General features: G+C 37.3%; 1 protein-coding gene across 1 annotated transcript in view; it reads left to right on the top strand.

The window, feature by feature from the left end:
- Window positions 1–2,095: 2,095 nt before the first annotated feature.
- ankrd6b (ankyrin repeat domain 6b) overlaps window positions 2,096–14,874 on the top strand; it is a 52,159-nt gene continuing 39,380 nt past the window's right edge. Inside the window, exon 1 of the mRNA XM_042503981.1 lies at window positions 2,096–2,179. The gene's annotated coding sequence lies outside the window, so the exon portion shown is untranslated. The remainder of the gene's footprint in view (window positions 2,180–14,874) is intronic.

Raw genomic sequence — 14,874 nt, 5'->3', positions numbered from 1 at the left:
GACCTTGATGAGATGACAACATTGGGCTTTGAGTACCTCGCCATGGCAAGGTATCACCCCATAATTTTTTTTTAACTTTGTTTTGTTTCATTTCTTAAACTTTGTTTAAGAAATAATAATAATAATGCTTTTTAATAAATAAGACAATATAGTATACCATAATATATAATAATTCTATAATTAAATTTATATAATATAAAAATGTATATAGAAACATTAACAGCAGTTTGCAAAATGTAAAGCGGTACATTTGTTAAACTTTGTTTAAGAAATGACTAATAAATCTACCTTCTACCTAACTACCACTTCACGTCTGATTAGAGGGTAGGAAGGAACAAATGACCTACATGGTTCGTATGGTTTAGAGGACTTTTTGGTATTATAGGGTATTCAGTTTGAAATGTTTCAAAGTTTTGTTGAATAATCATGGTTCCTCCCAAACCCTTCTCATTGCACATTGTCACATGTTGGCCCAGCTAGAAAATTTGTTGTTTTAAAAATGTTGTGAGAATGTAACAATGCAGATATGTTCCAGTCATGCTCTCAGCAGCACGTTTACATTCTAAAGGTGGTCTAAAAATATTTGCAGATATATTTTTTTTTAAAAAAAATGTTCTAAATTACACTGAAAAAACATTCTGGCCTCCCATTCTCAAAATGTCTTGGTGGTGAGATATTTCAGTCCTCCCAGAATGGCATTACCTGAGAAAAGACTAATGTGTTTTAAAAACATGATACAAATGTTTTGCGCTAACATTTTATTAAAGTAGTTTAAAATCATTAGAACATACACAGTTGGCTTCACCGCTTCTTTCTTTCTCCGCTATTAAATAGCTTTTCATATCCAATCCAACATAGGGAACAAGTATGAGGGATACACCATCTTTAGTTTAATGTTTTACATAGCAAGCGCAGTTTTCCTGATCTTTAATTCTGAAGAGTTTTTTAAGTCCACTGGAATCATAGGTTGACTTTGTTGATCTGCATGAGAGGAAGAAGTTTCCTGCAGCCTAGCATGGGAACTTTTCCCCAACAATAGCAAGCGCATTTTAAATAATGTTATTGTAAGGTTACATGCTGACGAAGATTTGTTAATTCTAAAGAAGATGTTGAAACAGATAGCTTATTTTTCAGAAAATGTTTCCACAAAGGAAGAACATTCAGAACATGTTTTTTGAGGCCTGAGATTACAGACCTTTTTTTTATTTTTAATATTTTTATTTGTGTTTAAAGAGAATGCTAAATGAAGAACTTTTTAGGAACTAAAAGAAAACTTGCCACTGAAAACATTTCTAAAACACTGCATTGGTTGCATTGTACCATTCTCAGAATGTTTTAAGAGCCAAAAATTGCTAGCTGGGTTAACTTTGTAAAATGTAAGATAGCTATTTTAATTTATATATGTATTTTTTATTTAAATTGTCACTTGACTTTATAAAAAAAATGTTGGAAACTTGCTGTATCCTCTATGATGTTGAATGTTTGAAATTTGTTTAAACATTTGCTAAAAGCCCTCTAAACACATTTTTGTGTTGAAGTTTGTTATATTTTAAATTCTAAATACTGACTGAAAGATTTTCATTTTAATCATATATGCATATTGATTCCAAATATCGGTTATGGGTCTCATTTACCGCTAATAAAATGTATTGGTATCGTCCCTGAAAAACCAATATCAGTGGGCCCCTCGTTTACATGCTTATACTTGCCAAAATACACAGTATTATGATTATATGGGCAATAAAAATGCGCGCTTGTTTCACCTGGGTAATGGCTGGTAAACTACATTGCATGCAGCCGGAGCACTGGAGGCAAGATTAAAGTAGGCTAAAGTTATCTTTGGCAGAGTTATTCGGCTCCACAGCCAAAAGGTCAAAATTGGGTGATTTCTTGTCTTTTTTGGACCGGAATTCATTTCATTTGAGGGGAAAGTTGGACCGTGTTTGGACTGAGTCTTCTTCCTCTCATTTCAGCGCATTGACAGAGTCTGTCAGCGGCTGTGTTGACATGCAAATTGGACAGAGAGGAGGCGGGAGCGGCGGAGCGGCGACAGAAGCCACCGTGTGTTTTCACTGTGGAGTTTCCTCCCAACAACGTGCACCTCACGAGACCGCCGGACTAACTAACAACACCGTGCACGCGCGAGCCAACAACACTTGCGTGACAATTCCTCCTCTCGGTAAGTCTCTTTTGTATATGCCGCTTATTTAGTCGTGTTTTTCTGTGAAATATCAGCGTTTACACGGCTTGTTTTCGTACTGCGTAATGTTACAGTCTGACGCGGCGGGCTGTGTGCTGGGACTGTGCTGACCGGAATTACGCTCCGACTTCGACACAAATCACTGCAACATTCATGTAAGCTAGTTAGCCTCCACAGCAACTTTAATGCAATTTTTAGCTTCATGTTAGCCTGTTCTGCTCAATTTATTGCGACATTATCATACAAGTATTTGTTATTTTAGTCACTAAACCGCTGTTTCTGACGTGCCCCTTTGTACCTGCACTACTACACTGTAGTGACTGAGGGACGGTACTTTATTTATCAGAGGAGGGGTGTGACTTTGATGAGACTTAATCGTGTTTGTGTGTGTGTGTGTGTGTGTGAATTTTTCTTTTTTTAAATCTTGACCATACTCAGAGCTACAGATACCCCCCCCCCAAAAAATATAGCAGGACCACAGAATTTAATCTTGTTTTTTGCAGGAACTGGCACAAACTGTTTATTTTTAGAAACATTTTAATGTTTTGAAATCTGAGCAAATAGCTTGATGTTTTTCAAAAACACGGGAGAGCGCAATGAATAACATTTTAAAAAAAATGTCCCAAAGAATTAGTAAAAAGAAATTGTAAAAAGTACAAGAAAATTAACTAAAAAGTAGAAAAAAAAAACAACAAACATACAAATAGACCTGAAAAAATGCTTAAAATGATTCTAATTCTGTGTAATAGTTTTAAATGTATAAATATAAATGTTCCTTTATTTTTTTTTTACCCCAAATATGGTAATTTCTTGTGTTTTGCAGGACATTTATTGACAAACTGCTCATTTACTTTTTTCCCCCATGTTTTTTGCAATTTTTAAGACCGAAGCCCACATAGTGAACGATATGTTAAAGGACTGTCGAAATTTGAAAATCTAACAATAATTTCTCTTTGTATCATTTTTGACTATGATAAATTTTATCAAATAAGATATGATAAATTTGGGGTTCAGTGGGTTCAAAATATGAGCATTTACCAGTGTTTAAAAAATAATTTAACAAAAATCCCATATTTTACACTCCACCTGTAAATCACCAGCAGTCCCTAATGTTTTATTATGATAACTCATTTCCATATCTTGTAACTATATATATGGTAAGCTAATTGTGACTTTATTCACTTACGGTTTTGCTTTGGAACTTATGACCATCCTATGGTTGGAAATCCTTCATTTTTTAAATTAAAGATCTAAGCTGAAACGCCCCTCTTTGAGGAAGAAAGCTTTGCTGTTCACTGTTAATTATCTTTCCAAGATACCGTCTTTGTTTTCATGATAGTAACATAATAATTCCCTAGTAGGGAGTGTCTGATATTACACCCTAATAATCTAATATATATATATATATATAATATATTATATAAATAAATATATAAATATATAATTATTTTAAAGGATTTGCTCTGAACTCGGAAGAGTTTAGTGTAACTAAGTGTATGTGAACGATGCCCGAAAACAAGAATAAATTAATTAAAAATGAATCAGGAAACTGGGTGCTGTATCTGATGCAAATTAGGCTACAGCCCCTGAAAAAAAATTAAAAAGTGAAATAAAATAGGCTTAAGTGAAATCTCCTCTGCATGCAACTTAGCCCGAGGCTTAACCTAAATATTTAAGTCTACGAGGGTTCAAATTGAGGGTATTTAACGGTTCAAGATATGAGCTCATTAGGGAAGGCCGGCCAGTAATGTGTTATAATGATAATACCTCAGCACAATTCAGCAAGCTACACCCAGAGGACATAAGAAGTGGTTTTGTGAGCTGGTAGTTGCCTCGGCAAAGAGCACTTTTTATTTGAATGGGATTTGTTTACGAGCTTCGGTGTCTTCAGGTTGAAGTCAGGGTCCAGGGTGCCTGCAGGGAGATCCACTAAAACCAGGAGCCTTTTCATGTAGGAGTGAGCTCCTCCACTCGAGATTGACCTAGTAAGATAAGCTTGCACTTTGTGTTTCTTGACAACTATAGTTTAAACTAACAGAAACAGACAACCACTTGAAAGAAATTGTATTCTATGCTTCTAAGAGGTTCTGCAGTATTTGATGGATCTCCCAGCCTGCTGAACATACATCTTTCTGCACCCATAGGTTGTATAAAACAGGTTTTCATTTGTAAATCTGCCAAGTTAAGGGGACCATGTAAAGTGACTACTGTGGAACAATGTCTTGTAAGAGGTGGTCACTGATTGTGCTCCAACAACGCCAGCGAAGATGACTGCTACCAAGCAAACAATGTAATGTAAATAATTTAGGCGTCAGATTTGTCCAAAAACATGATCTGCAGATGTTTTTTGTGAAATGAAATGTACTTGACTCATTAATCAGGCCTTAAGGACCACAGTGTTTGTTAGAAACAGTAAATGTAAGCATAAATTGGAAAAAACAACAACTAAATAGCACTCTTTATACTGAGAAAGTTAACTCTGAAATTATATGTATATGATATAAAGAAAAGTTGGTGCAGTGCCACTTTTAAAGGAGATTCCCCATTCCTGAAGATACAGTGTTCAAGATACTTAAGTCATGATACAATATTATGGCAGTTTTAAACATATTGCAATATGCTGACTATTGGGATAAACTATAATGCAGTATATCAGTATTTATGACCCTTTTTCCACGGCATATTATGTCATCAAAGTTGAACTTTGTTATCATCTGTTTTATCTAATAAGATTAAATTTTCAGTCTGTTCATCTCACTTCAGTCTTTTCCCCCAAAATGTAGCCATTGGACTGAACAAAAAAGCAGATTAATTGTTCTAGTAGGGTACTAAGAGTTTAATTTGTATCTGTAATTATCAGTGCTTTGCATCCATGTAACAATGCCATATTACTTCACAAAAATATTGCAGTACTATGCTGGTATTAGTTTTATAATAAGAGCAATAAAAAGTTTTAAACACCAAGTGTGTTCAGTTATTCTCAAAATCTACTAAAAGACAGAGACGCAATAACTTTGTTGCAGTTACTGAGTTACTAATTTTAGAAACAGTGCTCATTAGGCCTGATTACTTTTGTTGTGAACTGAACAAACAGTATAAAACAACGACAGAACTTACTGCAACAGAAATGGCTCAGTGAGTAGATGGCGTCATGGCACTGGTGTCAGAAAGCCATTGAATTCATGTGAGATTGGGTTTCACGGATGATTCATCCATTTTTCCCAGATTCCTAGTCATTCCACTTAGCTGTTTGGTGAAAGCCAGTGTACAGTTTCCGAATTTGTGTTTTTCCTGCAAGCAAAACGTTTGAGGAATAGTTTGTTTTATGGACTGAGACCATTGTAATCAAATATTAATTATAAAAATCTTTAAAAACTCTTTAAAAAACAGCGGCATGTAGTCTTGTACTCTGTGGGAAGCCCTTGAATGCACCCACGCGGCCTCACCCGTCTGTCCGTCTGCTCACGTCCCCGGGGAGCTGATTAACATGGCACAGCGCGGATAAGGTCAAAGGTCACCAGGTGTATAATGGGCACATAATAAGCCTTAATGGGCCACAGGGCGGAGGAGGGGGGCATTTTGCAGGCTCCAGAAACTAGACACTATGAGGGGCAATTATTAGATTTGTCTGTCAGATGGTGAGGTGATGCCTATTGTGAGTGTCAAGTGCAAGTAAAGAGATCTGCTAATTCCCATGATGCATTGTGAGTGAAAATCGATGTTAAAAATGTTAGTTTTCGCAGTGCCGTTTTACCATTGTAATGTGTTAAATCTATGATCTTGCTGCCGTTTTAAGGAGGTGATGTCACTCTGGAATGAGATTTACACATTAGAGTTTGAAAGCCAGCCTCAGGTGGTAGTATAATAGGATAGATCCTGGGATTAGCACTCTGTTTGTCATAGCACCGCTTCCTAGTGAGGCACTGGAGGTGGAAGTGAATGGTTCTGTGGCATGAAAAAAAAGGAGCTTTCTTGAGTCTTAAGCCTTGCATGGGCTCCAAATCCCACTTAACTCTTCATCGGTAGCTTGAAACAATGAACTCTAGGGCCATGCACTCTTTCTCAGACACTACATCTGCTGTCATTAAGTTCTCCCAGGGCTGAGGCTTTAAGAAGTTGGGGGGAATATTGGTATACGGTCGCTTTTTTTCAGGAGCAAAGTGAAAAGAGACAAAAGGCTGGTGCAGCAGGATAGAGCCTATAGTTTGTGTGTGTGTGAGTGTGTGTGGGAGGGGGTTGTGTATGCTCTGCCCCACAGCTGACACTCGGCTCTCTCCAGCTGGAGAAGTGGCACCATGGGCAGCTACACCTCGTCTTTCTTCTGATTTTTGGCTGATTTTTGGCTGTGTGTACAGCAGGGAAATGCTTGATCTCTGTATGTGGGAGACAAACAGAAAAAGACACCCTCAATCATGTTTTTCTGCTTTTCCATCATAATTTCCCCCAACTGCAGTCATTCTTAATGCACACTAAAGAATAACTTCAGTTTATTACAACTTGAATGATTTTTTGTAGTTTCGGTCATCATATTTCTTACTTCAGGATGAAAACACTGTACTCATCAAGTTAATTGCGGAGGTCTGAGAACACAGCAACATTTAACTTTTATATGTTTTCTTTGTTAAACACACTGCAACGTTTCCGCTTAGTGTCCACACCACTCCAGCGTTGCTGAACCCCTAAAACAAAAAATTTGGAACATGCTGCTGACCTTGTTTTAGTCTTAAAATTTTGGGGTTTGTGATTTAGTCTGGACGGGCAGAAACTTCCACTTTTAAAAATTATGACAAAGCCATCTGTGTTTGCTTCCTGGTTGGGTCTGACCAGTCACGATGTGTCAAGCCAAAACATGGGTGCTCATTTTCGATTGCAAAAGCTTCCTCTAGTAAAAGATGATGCTTCCAGTTCTGCTCGAATATGTTGCCATATTCACAACAACTCCCAATTTTTTTTACCGCATTAACTGCCTTATACTCGTGTTACTTTCAGTTACAGTCTCACCTCGTCATTGATTTAAGCAAAGAAATCTTTGATCCTACTTTTCACTGTATCCTTAATATTTCTATAACTAAGCAACCAACCACAGAGTGGACAGTGTGCTTCCTGTTTACAGTTCATACGGATGATCTAAGCCAGTGGTTCCCAACGTGGTTATCAGGGCCCCCCAAGGAAAATAAGATAAATTTGACAAGGGGATTAACAGAATAAGACAGAAAAAATACATATCTGTAGAGCAAAATTGTTTTTTTTTTAATGTTTTTTTTCTTCTCTACAAAGATCTTTTTGTAATTACTGTATAATTTTACCTTTAGGCCTCAAAATATTGTTCAAATACAACAAGGCAAGAATCAAAGATGGGTCCCTAAAACTTATTTGGAAAGGTCACAACCCAAAAAGTTTAGGAACCTCTGCTTTATACATCCCCAATTCCAGAAAGCCGGGATGCTGTGTAAAACATAAATAAATACAGAATACAATTATTTGCAAATCAGTTTTGATCTATTTCGAAACGAGTATAGCTCCCTTCCAAATCCAATTATGTTCACCTGTGGAACGAACAGGTGTTTTTTTTAGAATTCCACAACTTTACAAATCTACTGTTACGCCTGTCCCAACACGATGTCGCTATCAATTCAGAATGAGGGTATATTTACAAAAAACAAAGTTTATCAGTTTGAACATCAAATATCTTCTCTTTGTACTTTATCCAATGGAAAATAGGTCACAACTGAATTGCAAATCAATGCAGTTTGATTTTATTTATGTTTTTACACAGGGTCCAAACTTTTTTGAAATTGGGGTTGCACCACTTTATTTGGACGTCAAACTAACAGGGCACTCCACCAGTAAACAGTTATCCTCATTGCACTGGAAACTGTGTGTGCAAACAATTACAGTACGCACAGCCCAAGATCAGTCTGTAAACTGTGACTTATGTTTACAACGAACTTTGGTAATAATTTTACTGTTTCACTTTTGTTCTCTTCAACTTTACCTGTCTGCCTGCTCATGTTTTTCTTGTACCATCCGACTTCTTTTTAGTTGAGGTCAGTGATATTATTATCAATATATAATATATACAGTGCAGTCCTGTTGGTATATTATTGCAGATAGGAATGACTGTCAAATCAAATCAAAGCCAAATTGTCATAAACTAATTAACAGAGTGGGAGGGGCCGTGTGAGATTGTAACAACCACATGTGGTGTTGTGGTGGTGTTGTAGTAATGCATTCAGGAGCCCACGGGTGGTGAACTCATTGTAAGATAGCGCTGAAAGGGTCGAGGCATCTCTCTGAGGAGCACAACAGGCCTTTTCTGCTCAGTGCTCCTGGACAATGAAGCAGGGCCCAGGAGGTGATTATGGCTACCAGACTGGCAAACTCCGAGGCATCTGGGAGGGTCTTCTTCTTTGTTGTGCAGCTGCATCCTTTAATTCTGTCGCACTGCATCACATGCTTATTTAACCAAGCGGGTCTTATACTTAGAACTATTTGAAAAACAAAGTGTGAGATCGCTTGTGGAGATGCTCAGCGATGCTCTTTCAAAATGGATAGGCTCGACAGTGTGTGTTACTCAACCTGCAAAACTTGACCCACCTAAACGTCATTTTAAGAATTGAGGGGAAGCTCTACAACATTGCGTTTTTTTCGGACACAATATTATCTGTATTAATTTGAATTTTCCTGTATGTGTTTCAGACACGCTGTTTCAATCCAGTATTTGTATGGTGTTGACACCATTTAATGGGCATGTCGTAAGAGTGGTGTGTGTGTGGTAGAGCAGAAGCTATTTTGGCATTTTTTTTTCACATTGAACAGCTGGTAGTTTTTTCTTAAAAAGGTACTTATCATAAAAAATCTAAAAGTTCTGTCTTTGCAGACCTCCTGCAGTTCTCCCCTTGTTGTACTGCAGTGTTGTACAACTGTACTCCACGGTGTGGAAGTTGTTGTTTGGGCAACAATAAACTTGGCGCTCCGGAAGTGTGATGCAATAATTGCACAGTGTATATGCAGTACTGTGCAAAAATCTTAGATCATAGATTTTTTGTTTTATAAAAGTTGTAATGAGGACATAATATATATATTTATTGCTTAGTCTCTTTATGAAGATACAAAGAATACAGAGAACATGTACAATGTTTTAAAACAGCAAAAAAGTCTAAACAAATGGCTTCTCCTGACTGAAGTCAATATTTAGTGGAAACATGGACTCATACAACCATAACAAAAGATAGCTCAAACAATCAATATTGAACTTTGGACATGTCTTGAATGCTACCTGGTGTAAATACACCAGAAGTTTAGTATTTTAAATCTCATATTGCCTAATAGAATTCAAAACTTGCTAAGTGGAAATGGAGATCACAGTAAATCTTTGCAACTTAAGCCTGATTAGGTTATTTTATTCTGAAATATTTGCATTTTTAGCACTGTATACTGGTTGTATTTTAGTAAAGAGACTACTGAGAAATAAATATGTATGTTCATTATAACCTTGCTAAAATAAAGTGGCCTAAGACTTTTGCACAGTACTGTATATTTCAGTAGCTCTTGAAAATCTGTTTGAGGTGGTAGATGTTTTGATTGTGGCGGGCGCACAGATAAATAAATGAGTGGGAAACCCTGGACCCCTGTCAAACACAGCTGAGCATTTTAAGGCTAATCTATGCACAGCTGCATGTAAATGGTAACATTGGTGGAATGTTCATTTTCATTAACCATGAAATCAATTTTAAATATCCCTTTTGTTGTAGTAAGGTTACATAATGGAACGTTTTGTGTATGGAAACATAGTGACTTATGCTAGGTGAGATCAGCAAATATTCAACCAGAGAGGGCAGTGAAGCACTGCTTTTAGCCTTGTGTTAGGTTGCTCTTCAGGATTTAGTCAGAATCTTTTTGAATAATTACGAGAAGAAAGTAGTCTCATTTCAGTGAGTTACTGCTGAATTTTGCAGTGTGTCTGCAAAGACAGTACTGTAGCTTCTGTTGGTCTTAGCAACAGTTTTCTGTTGATGGAGACAAACCGGAAGAAAGGGCAGCAAATTGACACAGAGAACTACACTGTATTGCTCAGTACTTCTGAAACTTAGCTGTCTCTGTCTTTTAGCTGATACTGTACAGACGCTTTGATAAGATGTTCTCATTCTATGCCAGGAACACATAAACACCACTCTCCTGTAGACGCATCATTACCCTGACCATGAGACCAGTCTACGTCTCCTGGGAGCTTTTGGTTTTACAAGAACAATTTTACAGTATTGACACGTCATTTGATAGTATAAAGTGATAGTGATGAGAGAGGAGAACTAGGAAATTACTTCTCGACAAAATCTATGAGTTTCATACCTATTTCTTACATTGAGAATGTTAAGTTGTAATGGGCTTGTGTTGGTCTTTTTGTAAAAATGTTGCTATTAAAACAATATTTCGGTATTTCTGAAGTGAGGCTTTATGAGATACTAATAGTCAATGTATTACATACAGTAGCTGGCGGTTGGTGTGGACCCGGTTTGCAGAAACAGATACATTTTTGCCACTTTAAAAGCTGGATCACATAACAGCACTTTTTGACCCAAACAGCTGACTGGCAGCGGATGAGAAATGTAGTGCCAAAGGAAAAGGCTGTGTGATGGCGAGGTAAAGCAGTGAAAATACTCAAAATATAGCATTCACTTAGACCGGTATTGATTTTTTTAGGTGGGCCTTTTTTAAAGTGGCTAAAATATGTTTAGATTCAAACCCCTGTGGGGTGTGATCCCCATCTGTTTCTACAAACTGGGAGCGCACCAACCACCAGCTACTGTGTGTAACACACTGACTATATTTTATTATCTCATACACCCCCTCTTCAAAAATCCCAAACTATCACTTCAGTGATACTATGAACCGTGATTTTTCAAGACACTAATATGCCCCGTGCCTTACAGCCGATTGTACTAAAAGGCACGATGACATGTTGTTATTTTTAGTCTTATGTTTAGGTTGACCTCTGTACTAGATGACTATCACATCTGGCTCAGATGTCACATGGATGACAGAAGGTTTATTTCCAGCAGTGACCGGAGGATTAACTAACAGTGTGTCCGCCTGCCATTTCTCTGCACAGAACGCACAACTGCTTGGCAGTGATTAAACTGATAATATAGCTGTAAATATTTGTCCTGTGTTCCTCTGGGGTATTTCTGACCTATTTTGTTCCCTATAAATGCTTCGGTCAGCACAGAATCTCTCCGTCCCGCCGCTGCAGCAAGCTCGCACTGAAACAGATCTTGGGATTAGCGAGTGGGTGAAAGTATTGTTTTAATCTGATTTTGGCCCTCTGTCCCTGACTCGTGCAGGAAAGACAGATGGCTGAGTTTTGAGTGAAATCCGAGGGTGAAGGGAGGGGCCGAGGGGGACCTTCCATTCTGAACTCTTGATTTACATACACATTATATAGTCATGTCACAGTGAGAGGGAAAACACTCCTGCTGGGAAAATAGCTGCACTGAGCAGTGGAGGGGAAGCTGCATGTGGTATCTTTGTTCTTGTGCTGTTTTTCTTCTGCTGTCAGACTCAGTAGTTTTGTTTTTTAGTGAGGTGATGAGAAAAAACACCAGCAACACTCCAGAATGCTTTTTCCTTCAAAGAGTTTATTTGCGCAAAAACAGGAGTCTGATTTTTAGCACTCTTGTTGCTCAGAGCCAGTATTCATCAAGCATCTCAGAGTCTCTCTCAGGATTCACTTGTTTTGTCTCACCAATTAGAAATCTTTCTGAAAGTGATGTTATTATTACTACACTGACTTTTAGCAAGGAATAAGACTACTCCTACGAGAGAGCGTTACATCTTCTTTTTGGACTCTCAAAGTACGAGTTATGACGACAAGTTGTAGTTTTCTGACTGTTTTAAATATTAAAAGTATATATTATTTTATTTTATTATACAGTATATTCCAATAGTGCTCCTAATGGACGGTTCATCTCCAAATATAGAAACTCTATTTGTGGTGGCAGATGTTTTGATCTTGGCAGGCTGCCACAAATAACTGAATGTGCGGGAAACCCTGCTATAAAATGATGAATGGTCAGAATTCCTCAGTGCTCAAGGTCACTAGCTTTGTCTAACCACCTTAAAAATGTTAATTAAAGAAGCGGCATGGTGATGGATGTTCAGATTAGCAGGTTTATTGCAAAGGCCACGTAGGCGTGTTATGCGAGTGATAATGGAAAGGCGAGCCCCTATGAGGGATTTCTGGGAGCTGACAGTCCACGATTTCACAGAGTAAATGTGGATTCAAAACTTCTGATGGTCCGCTCAGCTATTGAAGAGTTCTGGATGCAATAACAGCTCTTGTAGCTCCTGCTGCATCATGAGGGAGACAGTTCCCATTGACAAGCACATAGCCATAGCATACCAAGAAAGTGTTTCCATTGCAGTTTTGCAAAGTATGGCTTTTTCAAATTGCCTGAAATACCACCTCACACAAGAATAAAAACTTTTTTCTCGATAATTTGGAAGTTTTTTTAAAATTGTCGTGTTTCCATTTGGCGTTTTTTATACTTGCAATTTCAATTTACACAATTTCAGGGTTAATGGAAACCTGCCTGCTGACAGGATACAAAGCACTTCAGTGGGCTCTGCACATACTCGCAGAACTAGAATTACATCCTCGTAACTTCTGTTTCCTTTGGTAAATAAATAAAAACCTTTGTAGGTAAACATGTTTATATTTCTCAATCTCAACTATTGTGAAACATATGGTTTTGCTTCATATATAAGACATGAGATGGGCTGAATTGTTGTGTTAGGATCAGTGAAAGTACAGTATATGTGTGTTAAAAGCTCATGCAGAGCACCATGGGACTGTATAGTAAGGCAGGCGTGCTTTATGGAGCTGTGAGTGCTCATAAACAGTGGGAAGGCTTGACCCACATAATAGAGAATGTACTGCAGGCTGTGTTGTAGCTCAGAATGCTGGAGTTAATTTTAGTGCATTCATGCCCTGCTTCATTACACAAAGGTAATACAGACTTAGTTTTGAATCTTTGCACTCTCTCAGTGCAGCGAACGTTAGATCTGTCAGCTACGACGTCTGAGAGCACGTAATGAACTCCACGAGGGCCATTTCAGTAAACACAAACCATTTTAATGCTGGTGTTTGAAGTGTGAACAGTGCTTAATATTTCATGAGTAGTAAAAAACATATGATGTAACGTTAGATGCTTGGACTTGTTCCTGGGAGGTACTCAAGTCTAAAAGCCTAATTTGAGCATAATTTTTCTGCTCTGTGAATGGTATTTCTGCATGATATAACTAAGCAGTTTCCCCATTGCATTGAAAAGCTAAGGTTTTGTCCCTAAAAGTCACCTTTTTTTCACAGAATAGGACCTTTTATTTGTCACTGATTACCTGTCAAAGTGGGTGGCACTGTGGACAAATTTCCCCACCCGCCCTTCAGCTAATCATTTGTAGACTGTAATCTAAAACCCGTTATCACAGGCCAACTTTTGGAGGGAGTAACTAACGGAAAGCAGAAAATATGCAACACTGCATTCCTTTCTCAACATGCAGACTAAATGACGTTGGTGCACTTTTTTAAGGTATTTTTGGGGTCATAGAATGGGTCACATCACAGATCTGAAATGTGAAATCCTCACACCCACTGAAACTTGAATGAAAGCTTTTCTGGTCAGGGTTTTGAATGGGCTGCTGTTGGATACGTTGGCAGGTGGGCACTAGCAGTCACATTTCTGGCATACTTTGGATATCAACTGTCGTACGGGGTCTTAAAGGATGCACAGTTGGCTTCTCACTCATCAGTCATGGGGACAGTGTTGACAGCTAGCAAGTGACGCTGACTTCTGTGGTAAAATTGTGAGCATGAAGAAGAAAACATTAGATGTTTAGTCAACTCAGCTCTTTTCACCAGCTAAACACTGTCTTGAAAGGTGTAATTCAGGGCTGTCATGGTGTTGTGGTTATTTTAGCTGGCACACTTAACTGTGGAAAACTGCTGAAAACTTCATCTCATCAAAAAGTCTGTTTATGTCGCTGTCAGTCCTCAAATGACAATTTGAAATATTGTTAACAGACAATTTGTATATATGAAGGTATTTATCGTAGTATTAGATGATATTATGAGATTATTGATTTTTTTTTTTTTAAATTACTATCGTGCTTGTTACATGCTTTAATAAACCTTTGAAACCTGGACAAATTGACTTGAGCAATGAAAGAAGAAAAAACAACAAGAAATTAGTTAAAAAAATTAAAAGAAGTGCAAGAGAATTACCTGAAAGTTAATGAAAATAATGATCATTTAAAAAAGGCAAAAATAAATGAATAAAACAACAACAAAAAGGAAACGACTTGGAAAAGGGGCTTAAAAAATTAAAAATGATTTTGTAACATAATTTTAAACATGCAATTATAATTATGAATATAGTTTTTTCTTAGTTTTTTCTCCTTTTCTCTCTTGATTTTTTTCAAAAACATGGTTGAAAAGGCAATGAGTAATGAAAGAAGAGAAAAATAGCAAACAATTAGTAAAACAAAGTGCAAGAAAATAAACAGAAAATGATATGACTTGTAAAAGGGATAAAAAAAAAATTAAATAATTTTGTAATATAAATTTAAATGTGTAATTCTTTGTATTCTATGTAATAATTTGAAATATTTTTCCCTAGCTT

Source organism: Plectropomus leopardus, chromosome 16 (genome assembly GCF_008729295.1).
Source record: "Plectropomus leopardus isolate mb chromosome 16, YSFRI_Pleo_2.0, whole genome shotgun sequence".
Lineage (NCBI taxonomy): Eukaryota > Metazoa > Chordata > Actinopteri > Perciformes > Serranidae > Plectropomus > Plectropomus leopardus.
The sequence above is the reverse complement of the archived record's forward strand: the minus strand, read 5'-3'. Positions and strand labels throughout refer to the sequence as shown.